Below are 27742 nucleotides of genomic sequence, written 5' to 3' on the forward strand. Positions count from 1 at the left end.
CGTTTCATTGTATAGTTATAAACCCAGGGTCATATCACGTGAAATAAGTGGATTATTGGCCATTGTTTATCATTTTTGTCCTACCTAAAATTCCCTTTTTTGAAGCCATGTTTTATTTCAATCAAGAAAATGTATTCTTGTTATTTGGGGATTTCCCTTTCTGAAATTAAAGTTACAGTAAAGGTGGAATTTCAAAACTGCTGGTACTGGTTTTCAGTATCTCTGCTATAGGTATCTCTGTAGGTTAGATCCTATTCAAAGTAATGCAGTGCCCACTGAACTTCCTATATGGAAAATTTTAAGACTCAAGAAAAATACTCTTTAAATTTCAATATTTGCTTAGCCTCTAATGTGTTGTAAACCCCAACCTGTGTCCAGAAGTGTCTGGTTAGAGTCTCTGATATGTGACAAATGAGACCCATCCAACCATGCTCGTTTGGTTGAATATCTGGTACACACTAAGGCTGGAACTTAATCTTGATTTTTCTTCCCCCCCCCCTACAAAGGACCAATGCATAGGAGTCACAAACCTTTCCTTAAAAACTATCAGACATGGAGATTAAGCTGCAGTGCCTCTAACAAATGCTGTCATATCCTGGAATTCCTTTCTACCATGAACTATGTTAGCCTCACACTGATGGTATATTCAACTCTCTTCATCACATTAGCTTGTACTCTTATAATAAGAAAAAAAGTTCATGAATACTCATTTTTCTTTTCTTTTCTTTTCTTTTTTTTTTTTTTTTTTTTTTTTTTTTTTTTTGGTTGGTTTTAGTTTTGGTTTTTCTTTTTTTTTTTTTTTTTTTTTTTTTTTTTGGTTTTTCGAGACAGAGTCTCTCTGTGTAGCCTTGGCTGTCCTGGACTCACTTTGTAGACCAGGCTGGCCTCGAACTCACATCGATCCGCCTGCCTCTGCCTCCCAATAGTTTTGGTTTTTCAAGACAGGGTTTCTCTGTGCATCCTTGGCTGCTCTGGAACTCCTCTGTAGATCAGGCTGGCCTTGAACTCAGAGATCCATCTGCCTCTTCCTCCCTAGTCCTGGGATTGAAAGTGTGCACCACTACATCCAGCTCTGGATGCCCATTTTTCAGTTTTTTTCTTAGCTCCTTAGCATGGAGTGGAACAGCTGTCATCATCACCCCACTTAGTCATGGAGCTACTAAACATGAAAGTCACTGTTACCAGTGTTCCCGCAGACATAGAAGCAGAGGCTTTGGCTTTAGCGTGGCTGGTAGTGTGCTTGCCTACCACGCTAGAAAGTCTGGGTTCAAGCCCCATCAAAGCATAAACCCCATAGGCATGGTGGCCTCTGTAGTGCTGGCAGCTGAGAGGTGGGAGGAGGAGGAGCAGAAGTTCAAGGTCACGTTCAGCTTCGTGGTAAGCTCAAGCCTAGCCTGGGGTATGGAAACCCTGTCTCAAAGCAAAAAGATAAATAAATAAGTAAATAAATAAGCAAACAACACACACACAAAAAGAAAAGCAGATAAGAGTTGTAAGAATAAGTAAAGACTGAAGTGGGGGACGATGCATCTCCTTGTGTCCTTTTCTGAAGTTTGTAGGACAGACTGCAATCCAGGATGAGGGTTCACTCTTAGAGAGGCCATTGCTGTGAAGTAGGATCCCCAGGCTCTAGTGACACAGCCTTCCGTGTAAGGAAAAGATGGTCCCACATATCCCCTCAAAGGTGCTCACAGAGGCAGTTTTGTGATGACAAAGAACTGCAGGTGAGCTACAGGCTCCAGTACTTCCTTTCCTGTTGAAATACATAACATTACTAGGTGAAGGTCATTTTTATACAATTCTCTGTAATGGTTTCCAATTATAAAATTGGGCAATAACCATGAAGTCATACTCCCTTTCCTCCCTAGAGGGCAGTTTGCATGGGGAATCGTGAGTGAAGGACATCCGCCAGAGCCCAGGCCACCTTTGTGGGGCTTGTTGGAAGCTCCTGACTGACGAGGTCACTGCCTCCTGAGCACTGTCAGCCGTCACCCGGTGTTGCTGGCTGTTCTGGATGTTATGCCCCATGAGTGTTGTTTCTTTAACAATATGACGTGTCCAAAATCCTGCTACTGAGAGGAGGACTTTGAAATAATTAGCCAATGAAATTTACCTGGGAAACGTTTGAATTTTCTGCCAGGTTTGTGAATCCTTAAGTTTGCCATTGGCCCAGCCAGCAGCCACCTGTGGTGCTGCGTGGGTGGGGGTGGGGAGGGCTAGCATGCTCGAGTTACCAGATCATGGGAAAGAGGGCTCAAACCACTTTGAATTTATTGTAAGAAAAAATGCAAGTGGAGAATATTATCACTGTTTCATTGGTTTTTGGTTTTTGTTTGTTTTTGGGTTTTCGAGACAAGGTCTCTCTGTGCAGCCTTGACTGTCCTGGACTCACTTTGTAGAGCAGGCTGGCCTCGAACTCACAGCGATCCGCCTGCCTCTGCCTCCCGAGTGCTGGGATTAAAGATGTGCACCACCACGCCCGGCTGAAAATTATCATTGTTTTAAGTGTAGCTTTTATTAAAATGTACAAACAAGACAATCAAAATCTACCTATGCCAGATACCGGGAGGCCAATGTGAGTGGAATTCAGACTGTGACAAAAGGGCTACCAACCCAAAACTTAGCTAAGCCATGGCAACCAGGGTGATCAAGGGTGGAATTTGGGCTTAGTACCATTCCTTAATGTAAATTTGAGCAAAACTCATCAGTCCCGAGAAGCTATTGGATGCCCCCACTCCATCATGGCTCATGTGGAAGTGGCAGGAGCCAGGTCAGGCCAAGCAGTCACTTTCTTACCCAAGTAGTTGCACTGGTCTGAGCGCCATCCCTGCAGCAGCTCAGGGTAGTTAATCCTCCCAGGGGCGGGGCCAGGAAATGCCAAGCTGGCAGTCTCTTCCTGAGGGTCCATGCTGCACTTTTCACAGTGTTCCTGGAGCATAGGGCAGTCTTCCCCCATGGTATTAGTTAGGGTCTGCTGACTCTTCCTAACCTCTTCTGTGTTTTATTTTATTTCAGTTAACCATGGTGTGTATGTGTGTGTGTGTGTGTGTGTGTGTGTGTGTGAGAGAGAGAGAGAGAGAGAGAGAGAGAGAGATTAGCATTCAGCTCTTCTCATTTCAGTATGTTTTCCTTCATTTCCTCTTCTTTCATCTTCCCTCAACCTTCCCTTATTCTTCTTCCTCTTCCTCTCCCCCTTTTCCTTCCTCTCTTTCCTCCCCCTCCTAGGCCTCTTTGTCTACTTTAATTTCAGAATCTTCTTTGAAATTTTACCTCTCAAAAAAGAAAGAAAATTGCCTCTCTTTACTGTAAGATGTGATTTTCAAAAAATTATAATTGTCACCATATTCAACTGGACTGTAATTTGTCTAGAATTGTTTTTTCAGTTCCCTAAACAATTTTACTTCTTTTTAAGTTAGATCTTCATAATGGGAAAATGGAAAGGAAGAAAAATCTTAACTTTTGCTGCACAGCTGTCGTTTTTTAACCACTATGTTCCTATAACTAGAAACATTGACATCTGCTTAACAGTCCAAGGTGTTAACTGTTGGGTCTCTATGTAGAACACACAGGCAAGGGATATAAAACGTTGCTGACCATCACTCCTGTTAAAGGGGGCAAGTGTGGAAGATGCCTCAGCGAGAGAGTGATTTCTGGACATTAAGAAAATGGACTCTAACCTGGCGGTGGTGGCGCACATCTTTAGTCCCAGCGCTCAGGAGGCAGGCAGAGGCAGATCCCTGAGTTCGAGGCCAGCCTGGTCTACAGAGTGGGTTCCATAACTGCCAGGACTATTATACAGAGAAAAAACAAAAAGGAAGGAAGGAGGAAAAAAAAGAGAGAGAAAGAAAATGGACTTTATAAGCTGAGTCATGTGGAGAGAAAAAAAAACCTCCAAAGCACCTTGCTTTGAAGGTCAGGCTAGTAGGAAGCCTTGGTTCTGGCAGTTTCAGAACAACTTTTCAGAAAATGCTCCCAGATTCAGATCTGTAGAGCTGCTTTCAGAGGAATTGTTTGATTTTGCCAGGTTTTCTTTGTTTTTTTTGTTTTGTTTTATTTTGTTTTGTTGTTGTTAAGAACATTAATTGTCAACCTGATACAAAAATTCTCTGAGGAAAGGGGACCTCAGCTGAGGAACTGCCTCCATCAGTCTGGCCAGTGGCGTGTCTCGGGGGCATTTTCTTGATGATTAGTTGATGGGGGAGAGCTCAGGCCCTGGTGAGTGGTGTCGGCCCTGGGCAGGGCGGTCTGAGCTGTATGAGAAAGCTGCCTGTGTATGAAGGAGAGTAAGACAGTGTTCCTCTGTGGTCTCCGCATTGGTTCCTACCTTGAGGTCCTGCTCTAATGGAGTGTGGTGTGGCCTGAAGTGTAAGCTGAAACAAACCCTTCCCTCTCCGGTTGCTTCTCGTCATGGTGTTCCTCACAATTCTTTACTTGCTGCCTGTCATTTAAAACCATGCTGGGACACGAGCTGTAAAAACCTGCTTACGGGGCAAGTCCATCTTAACTGTCCTATTACTGGGTTGAGCGATACCCCAGCTTGTGGCCACCATGTCAGATTTTTATTACCATCTCTGACAAGTATCCACAATAGTCTAGTAGTTGCCTGTTTATTTTGGGTTGGTTTTAAAGCAAGAGTTTGAAGCAGGATCCCTTCCCATGGATGATAGGCTCAGAAAGTCCACAAGCCAAGCAAACCAGGGCAGCCTCCTAAACTTAGGACTGCAGGATCTGAGCAGACATCATCCTGTGGCCTTCATGCCCAGCACCTCCAACTAGCCAGTACACTGGTCAGCTCACCCACCCTTCTGCTGTCTTAATTGCGGCCCTTTACATATTAGGCTCCGTAGTCTTTAGGAGTCTCCTTACAAGTGTACCTCACATAGGCAGCCCTCAGAATAGAGCTCCTCAGATGAGAGAAGCCGGGTGACGGGCAGGGTGTAGGTATGTCCCATGAGAGGCATGGTATGTGTTTGCAGGTGACCTACTATATGTGATTTTAAGCATTGACATTTTTATATTAAAACAAGTCCCAGTCATGAAGTTGCATTTGTCTTTAGGGAGCTCTAACACATTTCTTCTGCCTGTCTCTGGAGAGTGCCTTCCCAATCTGAGTCCTGTGGAGAAAGAGGGCATCGTTTTACCAATGCCAGCTGCACAGTGGCTCCATGTGGGAAGTTATCACATTGACCAACCCGCGCCCTAAGGAGGGATCGGAGGTACCTCGGCCCAGAAGAAGGGCTAGTGCTGCCTTGTAGGAAATGGGGGCAAGGGACCATGGGAATGGCCAGGGAACTGGGAATGGTTGTGTTAAATAGCCCACCCTACCTCAGGCTCAGTCTGTGCTGTGCCCGGTACTCAGTGCTTCATATAAGTATCACATGTCACCATCTAGCCTTGAGGAAACCAAGTCCCACAGAGGGGCCTGACTTCCTGAGCTGTGCCCAGAAAAGAGGTAGTGCTGGACTTGGAACTTGAGCTGTCAAACCACCAAGACACATTTGTGAGAAACTCACATGGTAAGACAGACTAGCAGGCTGGCCAGCAGGAGGGAGTTGAAGACCCTGGGTGAGGTTGAGGCAGCTGAAAAGATGGGTAACAAGCAGCAGCATCCTCACAATAGGGCTCCTAAGGCTTGAGAGGGACCTGGAGATGCAGGAAGAGGGGACAGGCACCCAGAAGCCACCCCAGACACCATTCCACAGTCCTACCCCAAACCAACTCACTGTCAGATGAGTCTCCGTGTGGTTCCCTCAGTCCTGAGGCATCCGTTCACGGGAGGTCATCTTCCTGTTCTACGCAAAACATTTGTTCTACACCCGTATTCAAGGAATGAATGTGGTCTCTTCAGTGTTTGAGACAGGGAAGTCTTCTCTGTATAGACCCAGTTAATTGGTCAAAGGGTTAAAAGTATAAAAAGTATGCGGCTTTAAGGAAAATGTGGATATTAATGCCTTTCTTTAATCTATAATAATGACTGGTTTTAGTCAGAATGCTTTAAATGCAGCTATTGTACAAGCCCTGCCCTTGTATCAGTGGTTAAGTACCTTGGTCCATTGATACAGCTTTCAAAAGTTCAAAGGCTATGCTAGCATATCTTTGTCTCCTCCTCTTTTAACTGCAAAGAAAAAGGTGTCCTTGTATCAAGCCTTAGCATTTATCTGAAAAATAAAATTGGGTTCAGTTTGCGCATAGGTTTTCAGAGAGATTAAAGTGGGCATCACACAATTTTTCCCTGTGAAAGGCGGCCTTTGATGTGCCTTCCGTCTATTCATACAGAAGTGTCAGCCATTGTTTCTGAGCCACACAAGAGTGTCCGCTTTGTCGCTGGCACATTCTGCAGCCTTTGTGTTGGAGCCTTGTTCAAGGTGGATCTTATCATCCAGGGACAATGTTACTGGAAACGTGCGTCGTGACCAGACACCAGCCTGCCTGGAAAGATAAATGGCAAGAAAAAGCCAACGGGTTTATCAGAGATGATCAGGAAGCCGTGCTAGGAACATGCCTTTCTGAGGGTCCGATTGTGGGTTGCGTTCCTGGTACTTCACTCACCAGGAACATAATTGTACGGTGCTGGTTTTGCTGTAGCACTGGGTTCTAGTTTGCTTTTGCTGTCTCAAGTCAGAAAAACTTGCACAGTGCTTATGTTCAAGACCACAAAGAGCAGGGTGTGTGCTCACATCCTGAACCAGGCTAGGGTGAGCGAGAGCAGTGAGAGGAGGCTCAGGAAGGAGGAGAGCATGCTCAGGAATGACCTGTAGGCCTGCTAGAAAATCTGAGATCTCAGACCATGCAAGGTGCTAAATGTCAGCAGAATGCCCCCACCCCCACCCCTCTCTTGCAAAAGAGAAAACAAAAGCGTGACTTGCCCAAGGCCTCCAAGACACCAAGTGGGAGTGGTGCATCCCACAGGCTCCCACTCCCAGCCCTGCTCCCGCCTCCCAGCTGCTCTGCTGTGCCTCGGCTAAGCCTAAGAACCCTCCGACAGACTCCTGCGCATTTGCATATCAACTGAGGTCGGCCTTTCTTGCTAGATTTATTCAATCTTTTTCATCACCAAAAAAAAAGCAAGATCCTTTCTCCCTTAAATGAAAGGGAGATCCAATAGAATTTTCTGTTGTCTTCTCTTTGTGATAGCTAGTATGTCCTTGGAGCAATTTAAGTTTAGGGGAATGGTGTTTTTTGTGGATATAACTCTCAGGGTTTTTGTCTTTGTTTTTTGTTTGGTTGTTCGGTTGGTTTGTATTTTTGTTTTTTCTGCATCTTGTATCTCCTGGTCTGGGGCTTTATCAGTGTTGAGTGCTTGCCCAACATGTGTTAGTCCCTGCTATGGGGGGAAAATGAATTAATTAACTTTAAAAAAAATTACTTCCCAGTCAACTAAGACTCAGTTCACAGGACGGCAGTATTTAAGTGGCTTTGTTCTATCCTGTACCTGTTTCTCTACATACACACTTATAATTTTCCCAGAACAGTCTGGCAGGCAACCATGTATCTGAGGTTGAGGGCCCATGCCTCTAAACATGAGCAACATACTACATCCCAAGAGGAGGAGGGAGAAGGGGACACTCCTCTATACCCCCTCTCTGATAATTTAGGGAGAGCAGAAAAGAGGGAAGTCTTTCAGTTCACACCTCTGTCCCCCCCCCCCCCCCCTGTAGTCTCTACTGCAGAGGATCACAGATAACAGCTCTTCAGAAGGATGGAGCCACATTGTAGCTGTCCATCAAATTCAGTTACCACCAGGTCTCCACAGGGCCACTGTGTACCTAAGCACTGGTAATAGTTCCTGGCTTGGAGATTGATGACTGACCAGCACACTGGCTTCCTTTTTTGTGTGAAAAGGCTTCTCAGATGAAACAGCCCCTAAAAGTGTCTATGCAAATTTGAAAGTCTTCCTGCAATAGCAAATTGGAAGGTGAATTCTGAGTCAAAGTACAATTTCCTCTCCTCACCACTCCATTACAGGGTGCTTTCATTTGTTTTCCATTTGCAAGCTAGTGTTAGCCTGTATTAAAACGAAGGCAAAGCCACACAGATCAATTCCAAAGAAACATTTGGCCACCAAATGAAAAATAGAGCCAGGATCCATGTATAAATTATTCAGAAATTCAGTAAATAAACATGCAAACTTCTAGCTGGGGCTATCGCTATTGCATTATTCAGTCCAATAAGGAGAATTTAATTTAATGGATATTCAGCAACATTGTTCAGCTATCAACAAAAGGCATACTGTCTTTTATGAATAACTGATTTTCTCGGGGCATTCTGAGGAAAGTGGGTCCTCGTTAACCCTAGAACGGCTAGCTAATGTAATTGAAGCAGGACCACCTGGCAGCGAGGTTGCCCGTCAGCTGCCAAGGAAGGCCGGGGCTGGGAGTACCAGGTGCTCAGCTCTCGCTGTCTGATTGTTACAGTGGGATAAACAGCGTGATTGCACAGTATGGCCGGGGGCGAGGATCCAAGACCGCTGCCAGCCAGAGAGCGCGCTTTCTTCCCTGGTCTTTGACAAGGGGGTTGGGGGGCGGCGGCGGCAAAAGTGCTCCTATTCAGAGCAGGTAGGGCTGACAAAGCCGAAATGCTGTCTGCTGCAATTAGGACAGAAAAATGAGACTGGCCCAAGAATGAAGCAGAGAGGAGCCCTGAGTGCCTGTTTCTGTGATACCACAAAGCACAGGCCTTTTTAGTACAGGCTGGGAAGTTTAAGCATAAAAATTTAAAAGAAATTCAAGCAAAGGAACCTAACTGCTGAGTGACCTGTGTTTTTTAAGGCACATCGGCTTTATTATGCTGTTTCAAAGCACAGTGCTAAGTCGGCACAGTGCAATAAACTTTATTTAGGCCTGATTCCATGGCAACCCAAATTCCCCAGTTCCTTGATTATACTTAATAAAATCCTGGGCCAGGTCATCTCTCTTTCTCTGTCTTGCTTTATAAAGACCCACAAGCATCTATAGTTAACAAACCAAAGATGTCTTGCTCTGTGGCATCGTTTATTCTTAGTAAAATTTTTTAGCATCAGTACCCATATAGATACATAAAAGGATATTAGTATGATTCAATTTTTTAAAAAAATTAATTAAGAAATGGGCATTATGACCTTTCCAAGAGGTTTAGAATGTGAAATGGTTCGTTAAGCTCCTGTTGGTTGGAGAGTAAAGAGCACTTCCCTGAAACAGCGAAGGGGAAAGGCTCTCTCGTAACACATTGATTTATTTCATTTACTAAGCACAGGAACCATGAAATGCTTCATCCCAGCAACACATTAAATATGTGCAGAAGTAAAATTGCCACTGAAGAGCGCCCTGGACTTTGTCCTTGTGGTGTGTACATTTCAATAGGCTGAGAGGAAAAAACAAACGGTAGAAAGATCCCTTTGTGAAATTAAATTCCCTGTTTTGTGTTGCTTTGAAGCTGTATGTGTAGCCGTTGGTTCAGACGACTGACTACTGCTGCTGCCGCTTTTCTCTTGACTCATCCATCCGTCAGCCTGTACGGCCCAGCCCTGGGTCAGAGGCTGCCACTGAGAACAGAGATGAGGCAAGCAGCTCCAGCTGGCTCTCCAGACTCTGACTCTGTACCTAGCTCTAGAAAGACACAGCATGGCTGTTTTATTAGAACCTACGGCAACTTGGGGCTGTTTCTCAGCCTATTACCAAATGGCTGTTGGGCCACTTAGGGCTAAGTTGGGAGAGACGCTTGAGCCAGGAGGTCCAGTTCCCTAGCCTCAGTTTCCCACGTCTGAAAAAAAAAATGGCTTGCAAAGGCACTGGCACATGCTTCCCCAATGTGACTCCTTCCCTCCCACCCTGGTAAAGGCTGCTTAGGAGGCACACATATGAAGAAGGGCAGGAACACAGTTTCCTGCAGGGTTGTTTTCTGAAGAATTTCTGTTACTATTTTACATTGAGTACTCTATAACGACAAAGGAAATGTGTGAAAATTTTGTTGTTGAAATTTTTATAGGCTTGTATTCTCTTATCTTGAAATTACATTTTTTTTCTCTTTTATTATTTTATTCTCTTTATTCTTTTCCTCCAAGACTCAAGTCTTACAGGCAACTCTGCCTTGACCTCCATTTCAGACTCTGGAACTGTAAACTGGTTCAGAACCCCGCTCCCCACAGTGGACACTGAGCTGTGCCCAGCTGCTCCAGGGAAAGAGGCAGAATTCCACAGTTAGGCTGTGTGTCACGATGTGACCAGTGGCCGCCCCTCCCCCAGGGGTCTGTAGTGTTAGGGTCACTGGTGACCTTGTGATTCTTTACCACCCCAGAGACACCTGAGAGAATGGAGCTCCTCAGCCTACTCTGTGCAGATTATAAGTGCAGAAAATAAAGTACATAGTTTTACAAAGGAAATCAGTTATAGTGGAATGCTTTTTTAAAAAATATTTTTAATTAAAATAGAATTATATCACTTTCCCCTTCCCTCTCTTCCCTCCAGCCTGTCCCATGCCCCCCACTCTCAAGTTGATAGCCTCTTTTTCTTTGGTTATCATTGTTTTATATGTGTGTACATATACATATACATATGTGTAACTGAAGACTGCTGGGAAAGCGTCTCCTGGCATGAGCGCTCTCCCTGACTGGTTGTCCAGTACAGAGTGTGCAGCCTTGAAACCACATACACATACTCAGCAGCGTCTATTTATGTGTTTGTGGGATGTTTTGTTTTTGTTTACAATCAAATACACCTACACATGGTTAGCTACACATAGCAACACTGGAGTTGTACACTGCTCCTGCGACTATCTGGCTTTAGTAAGAGTCATGGGCAACAGCATCATGGACTGTGAGAGGGTCTGTGGCCTCCTCAAGCATTGCCACTGTGGTCTGTTGTCTATATTTATAATGGAGAGAAATGCATCATGTCAGGGAGTATAGTGGAAGTAAAGCTGCCCATTTTACCACACAAGCTAATAGGCCCCTCGGATTCTGATGCTCTGCCGTCTAAGAGACCTCTGGGCTCCAGGAACCCAGTTTATGCCTTCTGAGGGATTCCCACAAACCTCCTAGTCAGAGCAGAGAACTAGAGAGGCAAGGTCTGAGTAGGAGGAACCATCCTCCAAGCCTTCTGCAAGGTGCAGGGGCCCACACGCCAGGAAAGAGGGGCAGGACCGAATGGCTTGGCCTGGAAGGTAGTGCGCAATGCCGATTGGCCAGGCTCTGCATTGGCCTGTTTGCTGCCAGGTGTGCCACACATCACTTGAGTGATCTTCAGAACCTTCAGGGAAGTGTGTGGTCCCTCTTTTAATTAACTTCCCCACTTACAGAAATCATATTTCTATTTAAATTAGTAATAGCCAGCATTTATTTAGCTAACATTAAGATATCCATATACGCCACAGATGAACAAATCAGGCCCTAGAGTGTGAGGAACTAGCCAAGGTCCTGTCAGCAGCCTCTGATTCCACGTTCCTTAGGTGCGGACCCTGGTGCAGGTAGCACCGTGGCCACAAGTTTTGTAGTGGGATCAAACCAGGTGAAACAGGTGTGCCGGGCAGTTACAGTGCCAAGCCTTCCTCCCCTCCCTGCTGGAGTCTGACCCTCTTCCACCCAAGAGCTCTGCTGCCCACAAGGCCAGGGATTCCTTCCTGTTTCTATCTGGATTGCATTCCTGCCTTTAGCCTAACAAAAAGTGGGAACAGAGCCACCCTGTGCTTGCCTCCCTGCAGAACTCACGCCACAGCAGGCTCCCTCTGCCATCCCTGGGCCTGCAGATGATGATGCCTGCAGGGACACTGCCTCTTCCTAGGCTTCACCATGGCACTTGCTGTTATCAGCTGCCATTAACTAAAGGGAGGCACGGGTCAGTAACAACACCATAGCCAGCAGAGCTCTGCCATCTGGACTTGTCTCTCTGTAGGGGTTGGGGTGCATGACTGCAGTTGTTTCAGAAAATGCATGCAAACCCCTCTGTGAAAGGGGCTGTGTAGGTGGGACGTGGGAGGGCCAAGGGGCTCATTAGCTTTCTGAGTCTGGTAGGGCTTTATTTGAAGAGTCTAAAAGCACTGTGCATAGGAGGCGAGTGTGCGACCTGGGCTTTGGAGACAGATGAGAGACGCCAACTAAAGGAACTGTGGCCCTAAACAAATGCTGAGGGGAAGGCGCTTGGGGCCCACTAGGCTTTCCAGAAGTAACCCAGAATTCTCTGATATTAGGTCAAAATGTGAACATCAAAACCCCTCCATTTTAAGTCTAAGGCTAAGTATTTCTGGGATTTGGGGATGAAGAAATTTCTAAAAACGTCTACCAATGCTGCTCATAGACGAAATCTTCTTTCTTGTTTGCATGAGTTTAAAAGTGCACCCACGCACACACTGGAATATGTCCTTTTCTGTTTGCCCCAGCGTCTTTGAGTACTCACTGCATTTTCAAGTTGTTTTCTGACTTGCCTTTTACATGGTAAGCAGAAAGAGCCTCAGCCCTAAGATCCCTGTGGCCGTCGCCTTCATCCCCAAACAACACCAGACACTTAACAGGTGATTTACTTCCCGTCCTCCATGCGTAGCTCGCTGACTAGACTTGGTAGAGAATACATTAATTTTGAAATAAATTAGCAGGAGCCTGCTTTAAAAACACTGCATATATTAACTTGTGAACATTTACAGTAATGTCCATCTAAAACTATTTCAGCTGCATACGTAAGCTTATTGGTGCTGTTTGTATAGAAAAGCATTGTTAAAAATCAACTTTTGTGTGCAAATGTTCCATGCTGGACTGGAGAAAGATTAGCATTGTCACCAAGCTCATGGCTGTGTTGATTGCTAACCTTTAACCTTTCCATCAGTTACTTAGTCCATGGTGATCACCTGGCAGGCAGCTAATTACAATCACCAAAGGGGAGCCCCCAGCAGTCACTCATCGCTTATCAACAGGTACAGTGAGACAATCACGTTCATCTCTGCAGAAAATTGGCCCAAGTGTTATGTTCTGTAGTGGTTCCATCATCACAGAAAGTGGCTTGTTCTGCTGGATTCTGACAGGAGACTCTGATCTCCCCTGCTCAAAGGGGTTTTTTGGTTTTGGTTTTGTTTTGTTTCTTGCCACAGTCCCTAGGAGTTCTCTCAGCACCTTTAATAATGATGACGATGCTGATGGTGATGATGTACATTTCCCTAACCAATATTAAGCAGCACAACAAGGGTGCGTGGGAATGATTTCAATGACCTCCTTGTATTAATAATCACAAATCAAAAAGTGGGAAACCCATTTATGATTCCTATTAAGTCTGTGCAAGAAAACTTAGCAGAAATAGCTCATTAACTATGCAGCCTTTACTTGAATTGCAAAGAGAGGAAACACCCAAAACACAGGCATGCTCTAGAAAGTTCTGTTGTATGCAGAGGTTCCTGTGTTCTCTCTCTCCCTCCTTTCTGCTCTCTCTCTCTCTCTCTCTCTCATTCTCGCTCTCTTGCTCTGCTCTGCCTGACACAATAGCATGCTCTTCAAGAATCTCAGACACAAAACAATGCTTATTTTATTTGCTCATTCATTTTTGAATCTTGTTATACAGCCCAAGCTGGCCTCAGATTTGTGATCCCTCCTGTTTTTAATTTTCTTTTTAACTGACAGATCATAACCCCATGTGTTTATGAGGTTAATGTGAGTTAGGCAGGGTGGCTAACATATCCTTCACCATTCATGCTTGCTGGTTCCTTGTAAGAACATTTTTTAAAAATCGGTTCTTTGGACATTTTTGAAATGCATATTATTCTTTCCTATAGTCATACTTAAATTTTTTCATCCTCCTATCTCAAGAATAACCTCATAGTAACTTACATGTAAAATTATTTGCGTTGTGGAGTGAGGCACGTGATTAGGTTTTGTTTGCTTCTTCTCTGTTTGTTGAAATTACCGCACCTGGCTAAGTCCCTGCTGCTCTCCTGGAGGCAGCTACTAAAGCTGTTTCTGGGGCTTTCCGTGCAGACCTCTGTACTTTATTTTGTCCCTTGCCCTCCAGCTCAGTGCCTAACTGCCAGGCCTATCTTCCTGTTTGACCCGTGTCACCAGTCTGACCTACATCAGAATATGTGCTGGTCCAGACTCTTGGGCTTCTGGAGGCAGCCCATGTTCTCACTTTCTCTGAGTATGGCTTCTTAGACTCTCTCTCCCCCAGTTCTTCCCTCCAGCCTCTCATCTCTGTCTCCCTCCCACCCCCCTCCACCCCAGCCTCACCAAATACTGTAGCCAGCACCTTCTCTCAGGACTTGGCTCGCAGTCATCAACACAGCGAGGTAAGCTACCTCAACTACAGGCTGGGAGGATGTAGATACCGCGAATGACGTGTCTCTTATGTTCTCCATGAACTCAAATCTACTCATCCTTAAGTCAGGAACCACTCACATGGTCTCCTCTACCCCTGTTGTCCACATAGCTGTGTTCTGGACTGAGTGCTCCCAGTGCCCTGCGCAGGGGATGCTGAAGGAAAACAAGATGAGAACCCTTCTGTGCTGTCAGCATGGCTGTGGGGAGGCTGACATGCAGTGCAGAATTACAAAGTGACAGTTCTAGGTTTCATCAGAAGTGGGTGAGGGCACTCAGGAGCATTAATCCAAAAAGCGAGTCACCCACCCACATGCTTGGTCAGTGTAGAGCCTGCCAGAGGTGGGGCTCAGGCTTCCGTGGCTAAAGAGTCTGGCCCCTTGCGCTTGTGTTCTGGTTGACAGGACATTCACCCTGCAGTCTTTCTCACTTGTTAAGAGGAGGTTCTGGGGCCCAAGACAAGGAATTGATGCAACTCATCCTATCAGGGGAAGATCTTCCTCCTCTTCCTCCTCCTCCTCCTCTTCCTCTTCCTCCCCTTCTTCCTGCTCCTCTTCCTCAACCATTCTCCTCTTCCTCCTCCTTCTTCCTCCTCCTCTTCCTCCCCCTCCTCCCCCTCCTTCTTAGGGCTGGTGATTCTGGGCCCAGCCAGGGATTAATGGCCACTTGGGCCCAAGCCTGGCCTTCTCTCCTCTGCTGTGTTGTGTTGGGGATCCCAACACACATTTTTTTTCCTCTTGCCAGTTGTTTCCCTGTTCAGTTTGTCAATTAACCTGCAGTGCCATGAAGTTCAGTAACCACTGCTGCACCCAGCCCTCCTCCAGGTCCTGACTCCTACTGTGCCCAGCTGTGTGCTGCTTGTTCCAGCATGGGGGTCGGTTCTAAAGCACGGCCTAGTGAAGTGGCAGTGCCCTGTTAGCACGATGCACGCTTAGAAACAGGTGTATGCCTGTATCTGGAATCTGGCTTTGACTTTCACCATGCTCTTCGCAATGACACCACGTGGTGCCTGATTAAAAATAATCATTTGCCAGAAGCCCTGTTACCCTAGAAGACAGTAGCAATGGGATGACAATCCATTTCCAACAGCTCAGCATTTCAGTGTGGCTCAGAAGCCAAGTGGATCTCGAAAGAAAAGCTATGCTGTTCCCTGGTGTTATAGGTGTCGGACTTAGTAACCCATATCTGATGGTTCTGAGTCATTTTCACTGAAGATGTCCATCAAAATAATCAATTAATAAAACCGTAGCTTCCCTCCCCACCTAGTTTTCTTCAAAATGTGACCAGAAATAAGCAAGCTAACTTTACCCTTAATGAGCACATTAAATCTCCTAAACCTCGATGCATGAAGGAAAGCATTGAATTAATATAGTTTATTACTGTAAATGTCGGCTTCTCCTTACAATGATGCAGATAATAATTCAGCTAGGAGGTCACCATTTATGCCAGATTAGCTCTAAAAATTGCCAATTTACTTTGTGCTGCTTTGGTTCTAGAGGGGGTGGGATGGAGCTGCCTATTCTCAACCCGTGTAAGCACCAAACCTCACAACTGGAGAGTTAACTTACCTTTGCGCAGTGCAAATTTCTCAACTAATTAAGAAACTTCAAAGATGAAACCGAGAAAGGAAAGAAAGAGACCAGTTCTCTGGAGCAAGCTACTTGCCCCATGGCCATGTATCTACCCATCCATGCCTCTGTCCGTCATCCATCCATCCATGCCTCTGTCCAGTGAATTTGCCTAGGCTCAAGAGTTTGGGCTTTGATCATTGTTCTGGTGTGAACTCAGGGTTATGTTCATTTCTTTTCTGTAGTTTGAAGTTTTCAGGAGTGTCCAAAGACATTCATGACTATAAAAGGGCTTTGTAAATGCTAGAACACTGTGCCAACACCAAGTTTTTATAAGTATTGTGTCTTTTACTTATTCTATGTGAGATATCACCCTGAACAGAACTCAGAATAATTACAAGGTACATGTGCTTTAGAATGCTCCAGAGTACTGCAGTTCTTGGTATGAAATTCGGGGATTATAAAAGCCAACACTGAGAGGAGGGCTGAGGAGCAAGGAAATGCTTTTCTTCACGTCTCAGGGGAAAAAGTACTGGGTATACAGGAAGCACTAAGTGACTCGCCGATGGATGGATGCACAGGCACAACAGTTTGAAGAACGAAAGCAAAGGGAGGGAGGAGATGGACATCGGGTGAGCACCAGGCGGGTGCATGTCTGGTGCCCTGGCCTAGGGACTTGGGGTACGATCCTACTTTCCATGTGAGCTGTGGGGGACGTGTCCGTCTCCCTTGACATGAGTGCAGAATGGCTCCAAAGGGCATTTTGCTCATCTAGGCCATGTCTCATGCCATTAATATAAAACTGCTGATTTAATGGAGCCGCTTTTGATCTATCAAGAAAAGACACACCTAATTCAATTTGGCTATTTTTCTAAGAGTAAGTGTCTTAATCTGCAAGAGAATGATTTGATTATAATTTAAAGTAATAATATTGCAGTCACATTTTTAGTCACGAAGATGATATCAAATGACTCTATGAGGCTTAAGTGGAAAGTCCCAGAGAACAGTGAGAACTGGGACGTTAGCAGCGTCCAACCTATTTTTGTTATATTTTAAGAGTGTATTTTTGTCAGGATGGATGGGACTTTGGACAGAGAATTTGACATACAAAATGTAAAAACAGGAAGTTACCATCAAAGTGCAAAGTAGACTAAACCCAGAGAATAACGACGTAGAAACCCAGGATATAAACACCTGTCATTTTTTAGCTAACATGTCCTTCTTGAAGCGCATGGCATCAGGAGAGAATTTCTTCTCTACTTCTGTTCGCATTTCTGTATCGCCTTCTGGATTACTCAGAAACAGTTAAACTGTTTAGTACTCGGAAGCCGCTGCTGGAGTGAGGAGAGATGCTGAACAAGCGTGGGTCCCAGCACCTACTGCACACCTGATGACACCATCCTCCGAGCACAGCGAAAAAAACAACTGAACAAACCTCCTACCTCCCTCTACAGCCCGCCTGAGGCCAGGTCTACTTAGAGTTCACTCAGAAAATTGCTTTCTTGTACCTGACAACCTGTGGACATTGGAGTACAGAATGGGGGATGGCAGGTCCCCAAGGTCCAGCAAGAGGATAGATCACGGATGGGTCAGGCAGCGGGGCTCTAAAGAAGAAGACTGTGAGTGAGAGGACGCTTGCATGATTCTGTGCCATAGGAGGCCTGTGCACTGCCCGGCTGCAGGAGTCCTCACATGCCGTGGTGCCATGAGTGTTCCAACACTGAAACACATGAGTGTTCCAACACTGAAACACATGAGTGCTCCAACACTGAAACACATGAGTGTTCCAACACTGAAGCACATGAGTGCCCCAACACTGAAGCACATGAATGCGCCAACACTGAAGCACATGAGTGCGCCAACACTGAAGCACATGAGTGCTCCAACACTGAAACACATGAGTGCTCCAACACTGAAACACATGAGGGTTCCAACACTGAAGCACATGAGTGCTCCAACACTGAAACACATGAGGGTTCCAACACTGAAGCACATGAGTGCTCCAACACTGAAACACATGAGGGTTCCAACACTGAAGCACATGAGTGCTCCAACACTGAAACACATGAGTGTTCCAACACTGAAGCACATGAGTGCCCCAACACTGAAGCACATGAGTGCTCCAACACTGAAACACATGAGTGCTCCAACACTGAAACACATGAGTGCTCCAACACTGAAACACATGAGTGTTCCAACACTGAAACACATGAGTGCTCCAACACTGAAACACATGAGTGTTCCAACACTGAAGCACATGAGTGCCCCAACACTGAAGCACATGAATGCGCCAACACTGAAGCACATGAGTGCTCCAACACTGAAGCACATGAGTGCTCCAACACTGAAACACATGAGTGCTCCAACACTGAAACACATGAGGGTTCCAACACTGAAGCACATGAGTGCTCCAACACTGAAACACATGAGGGTTCCAACACTGAAGCACATGAGTGCTCCAACACTGAAACACATGAGTGTTCCAACACTGAAGCACATGAGTGCCCCAACACTGAAGCACATGAATGCGCCAACACTGAAGCACATGAGTGCGCCAACACTGAAGCACATGAGTGCTCCAACACTGAAACACATGAGTGCTCCAACACTGAAACACATGAGGGTTCCAACACTGAAGCACATGAGTGCTCCAACACTGAAACACATGAGTGCGCCAACACTGAAGCACATGAGTGCTCCAACACTGAAACACATGAGGGTTCCAACACTGAAGCACATGAGTGCTCCAACACTGAAACACATGAGGGTTCCAACACTGAAGCACATGAGTGCTCCAACACTGAAACACATGAGTGCTCCAACACTGAAACACAGCTGCTTAATTTTGCATTTCTTTCTTCTCCGAATGGGAGAGGTGAGAAAGGGACACCTATTTTTCCCCCACATCTCCATTTTATAAATGGCTGTGTGGCCCTGGTCCTCTGTCAGCAGTGATGTCACCGGTCTTTTCATGTAAAGGAGCATTCTGACCTCAAGGGGCAGGCCACGGCTGACCTGACAACTGGCCTCTTTATAAAAGGTCAGGCTGCTGGTGCATGTGAGAGGTCTGGAACAAAACACCCCAACTTTGGGCCTTCAGTCCCCTCCATGAAAAGATCCTGAGCATGCCAGCTACAAGAAGGGAAGGTGTGGTTGGGAATAGATGCGATGGAGTCTGTCAAGCATCAATCGTCCCAGCTCGTACCGGGACATACTACTGTAACCTGTGCCCGATGCAGCGACCGCTGAGGTCCACCTTCCGTGGCCTCCGTGGCACGCACAATGTAGTGTGCCACAGACACCTAAACCGAAGGCCTGTGATTGCAGGTCCTTATCCCATGGGAGTGCGTTGTGCAGAGCCCCATGAAGATGCACCACCCTTCAGAGAAGGCTGTGGCTCGGCGGTAGAGAGTGCTTGCCTTGTATATAGGGGCCTCTGCACAGGAGGAGGAAGAAGAGGAACCTGTTTACCGCCTGTTTGTCTCCAAGAATTCTCCATCAACTGTTTGTGAGCTTCGTCTGGACTCTGCCTTATATTTTCTTTCCAGAATTCCTTTATATCGAGAGAGAGAGTGTGTGTGACCCTTCCTCAGCACCAAGCAGAAGGGTCATGGGAAGGCACGACCATGTCGCAAAGTCTCCACCCAGTGAATTTCACTCGGGGATTGGGAAACACGTGTGGCATCTCCTCCAGGAGGCACCAGGAGAGCATCCTTTCCACTCACAGGAGCCATTCTTAAGTGAACTGCCTGCATAGCCCCCCCCCCCAGCCAAGATCTGCACATCCGCGTAGAGTGTGGAGTAGCACCATTGACGCTGTCATGAAATCAGCACCATTCCAGCAGCCTCCGGGAATTGTTATGTCCAAGCTCAAAAGCAAAATACATCCATTTTCTACCATGGAAACTGTGGTGTGGGTTAGTGGTAGAGCCATTGCCTGGCATGTGTGAGACCTTGGATTTCACCCTCAGTGTCCCCTCTGCTTCTATCTAAGATGTCTATCAAAATATTCGAGTAGCCACTTTTATTTCCTGGCCATTACCCTCCCCCCATACATGCCTTGAACCAAATGCCAAAGAGTAAAGGAAAGGAAGAGCTGTCCCTTCCCGTGTCCCCAAACCACGTTCCCAACAAGGTGAAATGCTGCCTCACCCTCCTCTGGCATTTTGGCCTTGCCCAGATGTTTTTTGACCAGCTAGCCATGCTGACAGCAGAGTAGCTGGTCCTAGGGTTACACACGAAGACATACTCTGTGCTCTGCATGGTGGCCAGGTGTCTCTCCCCAGTGCAGCTCCTCCTTAGTGGACATTTCTTCACATTCTGTTGTTGATAGTGTCAGTTCCTTTAATACCAGTGGCAGCCGTTCTGCTGCTTTGAAACACTGAGGACCTCTGTGATAATAGAATTCCCCTGGATTTCCAGCTGAGTTTTCCACAGCTGCAGTGTTACTTGCTGTTTTGCTCTGGTAAATCTGTGGTACGCTCTGGTTTCGGGATCAGCAGCTATGTTTATCCGTCAGGTGTTGGGGCACCCTTCACACAGCCCTACACGGTCTGGGTAGGCTAGAAATGTCATTTGGCAACACTTACAGAGATATCACCTCATTTTTTAGGGTACTATTATTTGGTAAACCCCTAACTTTTCTTGGAGTTTATTCTTATCATCTGATAATTCAATATTAACATGAATATTTTCCCAGAAAACTCACCCACTAGAATGATTTTATAAAAATATAGAAAAAGTATTTTGTCTATCCAGATACACTCTAGCTTTATTACATTGTTGTTGTTTTGTTGTTATTTGCGTGTATGGGTGTTCTGTGTGCATGTATATGTCTCTGTATCACATCTGTACCTGGTGCCCACAGAGGCCAGAAGAAGGCATTGGTTCCCTTGGAACCGATAGTGGTGAGCCATCATGTAGGTTCCTGGGCCCTCTGGAAAAGCAGCCAGCCCTCAACCCCCACCTTTATTTGTTTATTTGTTAAGATTAATGTATTTTATGTATATGTATTCTGTCTTCACACACACCAGAAGAGGGATTCAGATTCCATTACAGATGGTTGTGAGCCACCATGTGGTGGCTGGGAACTGAACTCAGGACCTCTGGAAGAGCAGCCAGTGTTCTTAACCTCTGAGCCATCTCTCCAGTCCACCTTTATTATTTGTAAAAACATAGACGGAAGGAAAAAAAAAACTTACCTAATTCTCAGAGTTTGTAAACGTCTCCCAAAGCAGCCATTTCCCTAAAGTTGGTTTCAAAATTAAATAAGAAAGTGGGTAGGGAACTTGGAGCCATCATAAGAGTGGTTTCTGTAGGGTCTGAGGGCCATTCCCAGGCAGCAGCTCAAGTTCACTCTACAGCCCAGGCTGGCCTCAGGCTTCCATCCTCCTGCCTCAGCCTCCTACATGTTCTAGACACATGCCACTACACCCAGTGTTCATTTTATTCTTAGAATCAACCTAGATATAAACTAATCTGCAGGGTAAATGGAAACAGCTTTCAGTCCCCAAGATCAGAGTACTTGTCCAATAATTACAAATAATTCAGTCCAATTGCATTGTACTAGATATTACTTAGAGTCTATTTTATTTAATATCTTTTCACTCAACAGGATGAAAGTAGAACTGAAAGTCCATATGCATTCCTATTTAATCATCTTCTCTTTTTATGCTTTGCCAGAAACGGGGCTCAAGGCATTTCCAAGTGGATGTACATTTCTAATTGCCTTCCAGTTAGTCAACACTTCATGAATATAAAATGTCTACAAAAAGTCCCAGTGGTCACTGCTGTGATTAAGGTCTAAAGTACATTTTTAGATTCTCCAATAGATCTTTGGGATGAAAGAGGAGAAACTACCCAAGTGACACTGACTCCTTCCTCCCAGAAATCAAGTCATTGTCATGAGCACCCAGAACTCTCAGGCATCAATTGTCCCATCTGACCCCTGACTTCTCCAGTGGGTTTCATCAGCCAAGTAGCCTGTTGAGTCATTTCTCACCCAATTTCACAGCACTTTCTCGAGACCTGAAATTTGCTGAATGGCTAATTTTCTTGTCAGTTATATTCTTGCTCCTGGGAGACTTTGATTGATGGTGTCGGGGGCGTTCTCTCACTTGCTGAAGGTAAGGCAGTCCAGGAGAAGTGGAGGAGACAGAGATGTGAAAAGGCTGTGATTAAAAGATAGTCTCCTCACCAGCCAGTCCCTGAGGAAGAACAAAGCTGACCACTTCTCATGAAAATATGGACCAAACCCGTGGCACCCTTGGAGTATCTCAGATCCTGAAAGGCTGCCTTAAATTCCATTGCTGATGGCCTGGGGATGTGAGAGCAGACCTCCTCCAAAAGCCTAATTTAATAGCCCAAAGAAAATCTGCTTTCCCCCATTTCCATTTGTTCTTATCATTTCCTCAGAATTACTCTTAAACTTAGTTATATGGGTGTTTTCTTCTTCTTGAGCAGTAGCGGATCCCCCCGCCAGGAGTGTGTCATTAGGGCTGGAGACCTAATCTAATATCTTATACGTGTTTCATTTCCTCTTCCAGAGCATCCACTTCATGCGATCGCATCATTCAGTCAGAAGCCTCCTCCTCGTGTCACCAGGCCGTGACATTTACATTTCATGATTCATGTATTTGCCATCTTAAATAGTCCTAACACTGAAATTTGCATTCTACCGAAAGACAAACAGACTCTCCATGGAAAGGATGCATGGCTTTAAAATATAACTGCATCTGCTCCCGCACTGGTCATTGTGGAATGTCATCCATTTGTTTAGAGTGAGGCATGGCCACCTGGACCCACCTGTGGTGGATCCTGCCTGGTGGCAGGTACCCAGACGTGTCAAGGATCAGAAGTGCGTCAGGTCAGGGCCTCCGATCCCAGCTGTGACCTCTCATTGGGCTTTTCTGTCCCCAACTCTCCCCACCTTTTCTGCGTCTGATTTTCCACATTCTCTCAAGTGTATGTGTGCTACATGTCCCCCAGATGTATCACCTACTTCCTGAGGTGTGCACAGAATACGTGCATTTTTTAGCCTTTTGTAAAAGTGCAATAAACGTTATAAAGAGGATTTAGAAGCAGCAGCTGTGATGTAAGGATGAACACAGAGTAGCATCATAATCACTGAACCCATGAGTAAGTACAGGCCTTGAGATGAGGAGCTGTCCTGGTGGGCACTCGATCCAATGACAAGTGTCCTGCTGATAGGCACACAAAGAAGCTGGAGTCATGAGCCCATGCAAGCCAGAGTGCAGACATCCTCCTGGCGTCTGGAGGGTGGAGAACAGAATTTCTTAGATCCCCCGAGGGGATGGGAAAGGCACTGCTGCTGAGTTCAGGATCTGGCCTTCCAGAAGTAGTAAGGTAGAAAGTCTGTGAGCCCTTTACTTTGTGGTTCTTTTCAACAAGCCCAGAAAGCTAACCTGGGAGCTAGCTTTGTGATGAGGTGGTAATGACCCTGATAGACTAAGGTATCAGAATTCTTCCGAGGAACAAGTGTCACCTCTCTGACAGTTCTGAGTCATGACTTCCTGTCTTTGCAGATGGCTGCTGGAGAGTAAAAAAGGTGGTGGCTTCAAGGACATGTAGCTTCAGGCTTGTTTGTGTCATAATAAGTTGCTGCAAGTGTTATGAAACTTCAGGATAGGGACGTGAAATGACTAGTGTGGCACACACCCACTATCAGGAGGCAGCCTGCCCTGAGGCCAGCCTGAATATCATGTCCAGAGTTAGAATCTGTAGAGAAGGGCTGAGCAACACAGGTTCCAAAGGGTTAAAAAAGTGCCACCTGCAGAATGCCTCTTCCAAACTTCAGGACAGATGATTGAAATGTCAGCCTTCACAGAGTATAGACAGGGGAGGAGAGGCAGAGGGAGAGAAAGAGAGGGAAGAGGGAGATTAAAAGGGGGAACTTTTCGTGCAGTCAGCGTGGTCTCTGTGTAGCCAGGTTTGCATCACAGGTTGTTTGTAGCTCACACATATATTTAAGTCTCATGGTTTGACTTAGGAGTTTAGCTTGCGTGACACCCTGGTCATGACCAGTGTATTCTGGAATTCGTGATCTTCACAGAGAGCAGTAAACGTCAGAAAGTCCACGTTCTCATGTAGTTCTGGTACACAGTAGAGGGTAACTGTGACACCAGAAAGTACTTGACAGTTTTGAGCTAACGCTTCCAATCAGTAACATAATTTGGTCACTGCAAAGCCTAACCAGAGGATCTCCCAGCTTGTTCACTTCAGGGTTCCTTAACAGAACCTGCGAGCCCCCACTAAGGTGACCAGAGCAGGCCATCCCTATTTACCACGCCGCTTTTTCCATAGGAATCCTGCGCAGAGGGTCCTGGGTCGGATCCCAATAATCTGTCCCATCCGTATTGTACCTCTAAGACAACTGAAGCTGCGAGTTGGGCTGGCTTCTTCCTTCACCCATCTTGTGAGGGAAAGGGCCAGAACCAAAACCGTGGACTCTCAACAGAAACAAGCACCTTCCTTACTTATTGTTACGTTGTTGCTGTTCTAAAATATCAGATAATAATCAGACTAAAGTTGGAATCATGGGGTTGGATTCCCAGCAGAGTCTGTCAGGTTTTTTGACTTTTTGACCACTGGAGACATCCGAGTGGACTTTATATGTAACAACGTAGGAGTCGTTTACTAAGGAAGCTCAAATACAGCCAGGCACAGCGGCTCTCACCTGTCGTCCCAGCAGCTGGTAAGGAGAGGCAGGAGGATGGTGAATTCCAGGCCAAGCATGGTTACATAGTAAGGCCCCACGGAGAGCGGAAAGCTCGAGGTGAGTGATCAAGGAAAAGTACTCCTCCTTTGAAAGCATTTTTATCATATTAGTGAGGCAGTCATTCAGAACAGAATTAGAAGTTTTGTGTTTCTTGGGGTACTTTTCAGAGATCGAAGAGCAGTGCCTGGTATTAAAACGGGTGTTGGGTTTATGGCCCAGCGCTTCAGCAGCCCCAGCCTGGGGAGGAGCTTGCATTTTGATGTCTACTTACACCTTTCCTTCTCTTGTTTGTTGGTTGGTTGGTTTTGCGTGAGGGGGGTATGGAAGGTGGTTTGGTTTGGTTTTATTTTGTTTTTGAGGCGCTGAGGATAAGTGTCAGACAACATTGCTGCAATTCTTCCTTGTCATAGTTCTAGCACATTCAGTTAGGGCCCTCAGGGTAAAGTGTTCATTGTGCAAACATGAGGACCTGAGTTCAGATCCCCGGTGCCTACCTAAAAGCTGGGCACAGCAGCATGGCTGTGTGATAGGGGCACAGAGACTAACAGACTTCAGGTCTCAAAAACTAATATTAAGAGCAATCAAGAAAGATGTTTGGCAAGACCTCTGCTCTCCACACACAGCGTCATGCACTCGCCCACATGCATGTACACACACTCATGTGCACATACACAGGAATGCCTGTACACACCACACAGAGATAAACAAGCAGACCAGGGCTGTATTTTTGCTAAGACTACTAAACAAGTGACTTGGGGTATTCGTGTGTTCTTGTCTGTTTGAAGCATTGTCCAGGCTGGGATGATACTTATTTTCTCTTTGTCCTGGACCCAAGTGAGTTGCATTTGAATCTCTTAGTCTAAGCCAACCCACTATGGATGTTTGTCTAAATGACAACACCCAGTTCAGTGGTAGTTAACACTGCTGAGAGGGGAGGAGAGAGGGAGAGGGAGAGGGAGAGAGAGAGTTTGTGTGTGTGTGTGTGAGAGAGAGAGAGAGAGAGACATGTGACAGTCGTCTAGGGCCTGAACGGCTGTCCTTCTGTGAAGGACCATCTCCTCCTTTGGGATCCAATTCTGGAAGCACTCTTGGCTCTCGCTGTTGTCTGTAGTCCTGTGATACAAGAATCAGAGCAGCTTCTCAGTCCTTGACATCCGCCCCCTGTGAGTGTGGTGCTGCACTTCCTCCTGAGAGCCCCGATCTCTCAGTCGTGACAGGGGCCAGCCTCTTGACAGTCGGAGGGTGTCACCCAGGATGAGGATGATGGACAGCCCCCTGGGATCAGTGTGCAGCAGTCCTGTAGGTTTGATTTTAAGTTTGATTAACAAGGCTACTTTCCAGATAAGACTTCCGTGGAGAATGTAGCAAAGGGCACGCACATTTCTGTTGGTCACCATCGTCCCCAGCCTTGTATGAGGATGTGTTAGGCGCGGTGGAACCTTTCAGGAAACAGTAGGACAATACTAGGCAGAGAATGTGACAGGTCTTTAGAAGGACGTGCCTGCTCTAACCCAGGCTCACAAGCAGACTGTACTGAAAGGGGTGGGGGGCGGGGGAGCCATGAATTGAGCATTGACAGTGGGCCACAGCAGTCTGAAGGCTCAGGTGGTTGTCAGCCATAAGTTTAGCTCAGCTCTTTGAGTAATTTGTCACGCCTGGCTCAGCCCCTGCTGGGCCAGCACGTGCCAGCTTAGTGTCAGAGGGCCTGTTCGCCAGACGGCCACTCAGGCCTAACGTCCTGCTGTTCCCCGGACCAGTGGCTTGCTGGGGCCATACACGGAGGGCCGCTCTGTGGCCACAGCCAAGCGCTGTGCAGAATGAGCATGCTCATAATGAGACGTGAATGGCATTAGTGGGTCCCTCTAGAATTGGGCCTGAGCAGGCGCCTCTCGCTGAGGAAGTTTGGCAGCCTGTTCATTAAAGGCGAGTCATCAGGAGTTCAGCCCACAGCCCAGGAGCCAGCTCTGAAGCTCTGTGACCATCCATAAAATCATAAATCTTCAGAGGGGCCACTTTTGAAAGCTTCCAATGCATCTTTTTCAGCTAAAATAATAATAATAAAAATAATAATAATAATAATAATAATAATAATAATAATAAGTTGTGTAGAGTAAGCTTAAAGGGAAATTCTAGCACGAAGCAAATCCCATCCTCCTTTCTACTGACGTACACAGGCAGGGCCGGCATCTGTAGTTTGGCTTGGATGACGATTGAATGTTTGAAGTGTACAGATTGGGCCAGAGAGGCATGTTCATTCCTTTTGCATTTCAGTTAATGAACATTTACACTGTGATGGTCACATGTGGCTACTAGGCGAGTGAGCACTGCCCCAGTGTGCCTGCAGTCCCCTCACGGTGCGCAGAGGGCAGGGGGCCTGCACCTAGAACTCAGTGTCAAGACTCGGCCAAAGGGAAACGGAAAAGTGTCTCCGGTTTTAAAACAAGTTCTTGAGAAACTACCTGGAAGGATCTAATTGTTCCAAATTTATATTTTCCAAGTGGACATCTTGAAAAGATTGTTTTAAGATACACAGAAGGTTAGTGAGAGAGACATGCGGAAAGAATCACGCTTCCTCTTTGCAGCTCCTGCTAACAAACCAGTGGGAATCTACCTTCCCTGCTTTTTGTGTTCATGAAGAAATTGCACAATTTTCAAAATAACCAGAACACATCCTTTAACTTTTGCATCGATAATGAGGAAGGGGCAAATGAGACATCATGCTTGCTTCCCCGCGTGTTAATTCCTAAAGTTGTATGCGCAGCGCCTCTGTTCACTGTCATCACTGTGACAGTTCCTGCTAGTGGAAGCGTATGATTCACCGCAGAGGAAGCAGCAGACTTGCACAAAGGGGAAGGTTTGCTTCCTGCCCTATGAAAGGCTGCCACACACAGGGGTCCTAGTAAGGCAGCTGGAGAGTTGCTTCAGCATGTTACGCTTGTAAGTTTTATTGGTGACTGGTTTTTGATTACACATTTGAGTGTTCCAGACTGCAGCTTTAATTAGAAGGCGATGGTTTCTTTCTTTCTTATTTTTCTTTTTTCTTTTGCAACTGCACTATACACCATTTGCTCCGCCCTCTGTGTGCGTTCCCTGACCCTCCCCAGACTCTGCTGCCTTTGCAGATTATAACTTCTGACCTTCTCTAGCCAAGAACTTACGGTTTCTTATTTTTGC

General features: G+C 46.1%; 1 protein-coding gene across 5 annotated transcripts in view; it reads left to right on the forward strand.

Annotated features, from left to right (window-relative positions):
* RALGAPA2 (Ral GTPase activating protein catalytic subunit alpha 2) overlaps positions 1–27742 on the forward strand; it is a 279884-nt gene that overhangs the window by 230946 nt on the left and 21196 nt on the right. The window lies entirely within an intron of this gene.

The sequence above is a fragment of the Acomys minous genome, assembly GCF_964271855.1.
Source record: "Acomys minous genome assembly, chromosome: 3".
In the NCBI taxonomy this organism is placed as follows: domain Eukaryota; kingdom Metazoa; phylum Chordata; class Mammalia; order Rodentia; family Muridae; genus Acomys; species Acomys minous.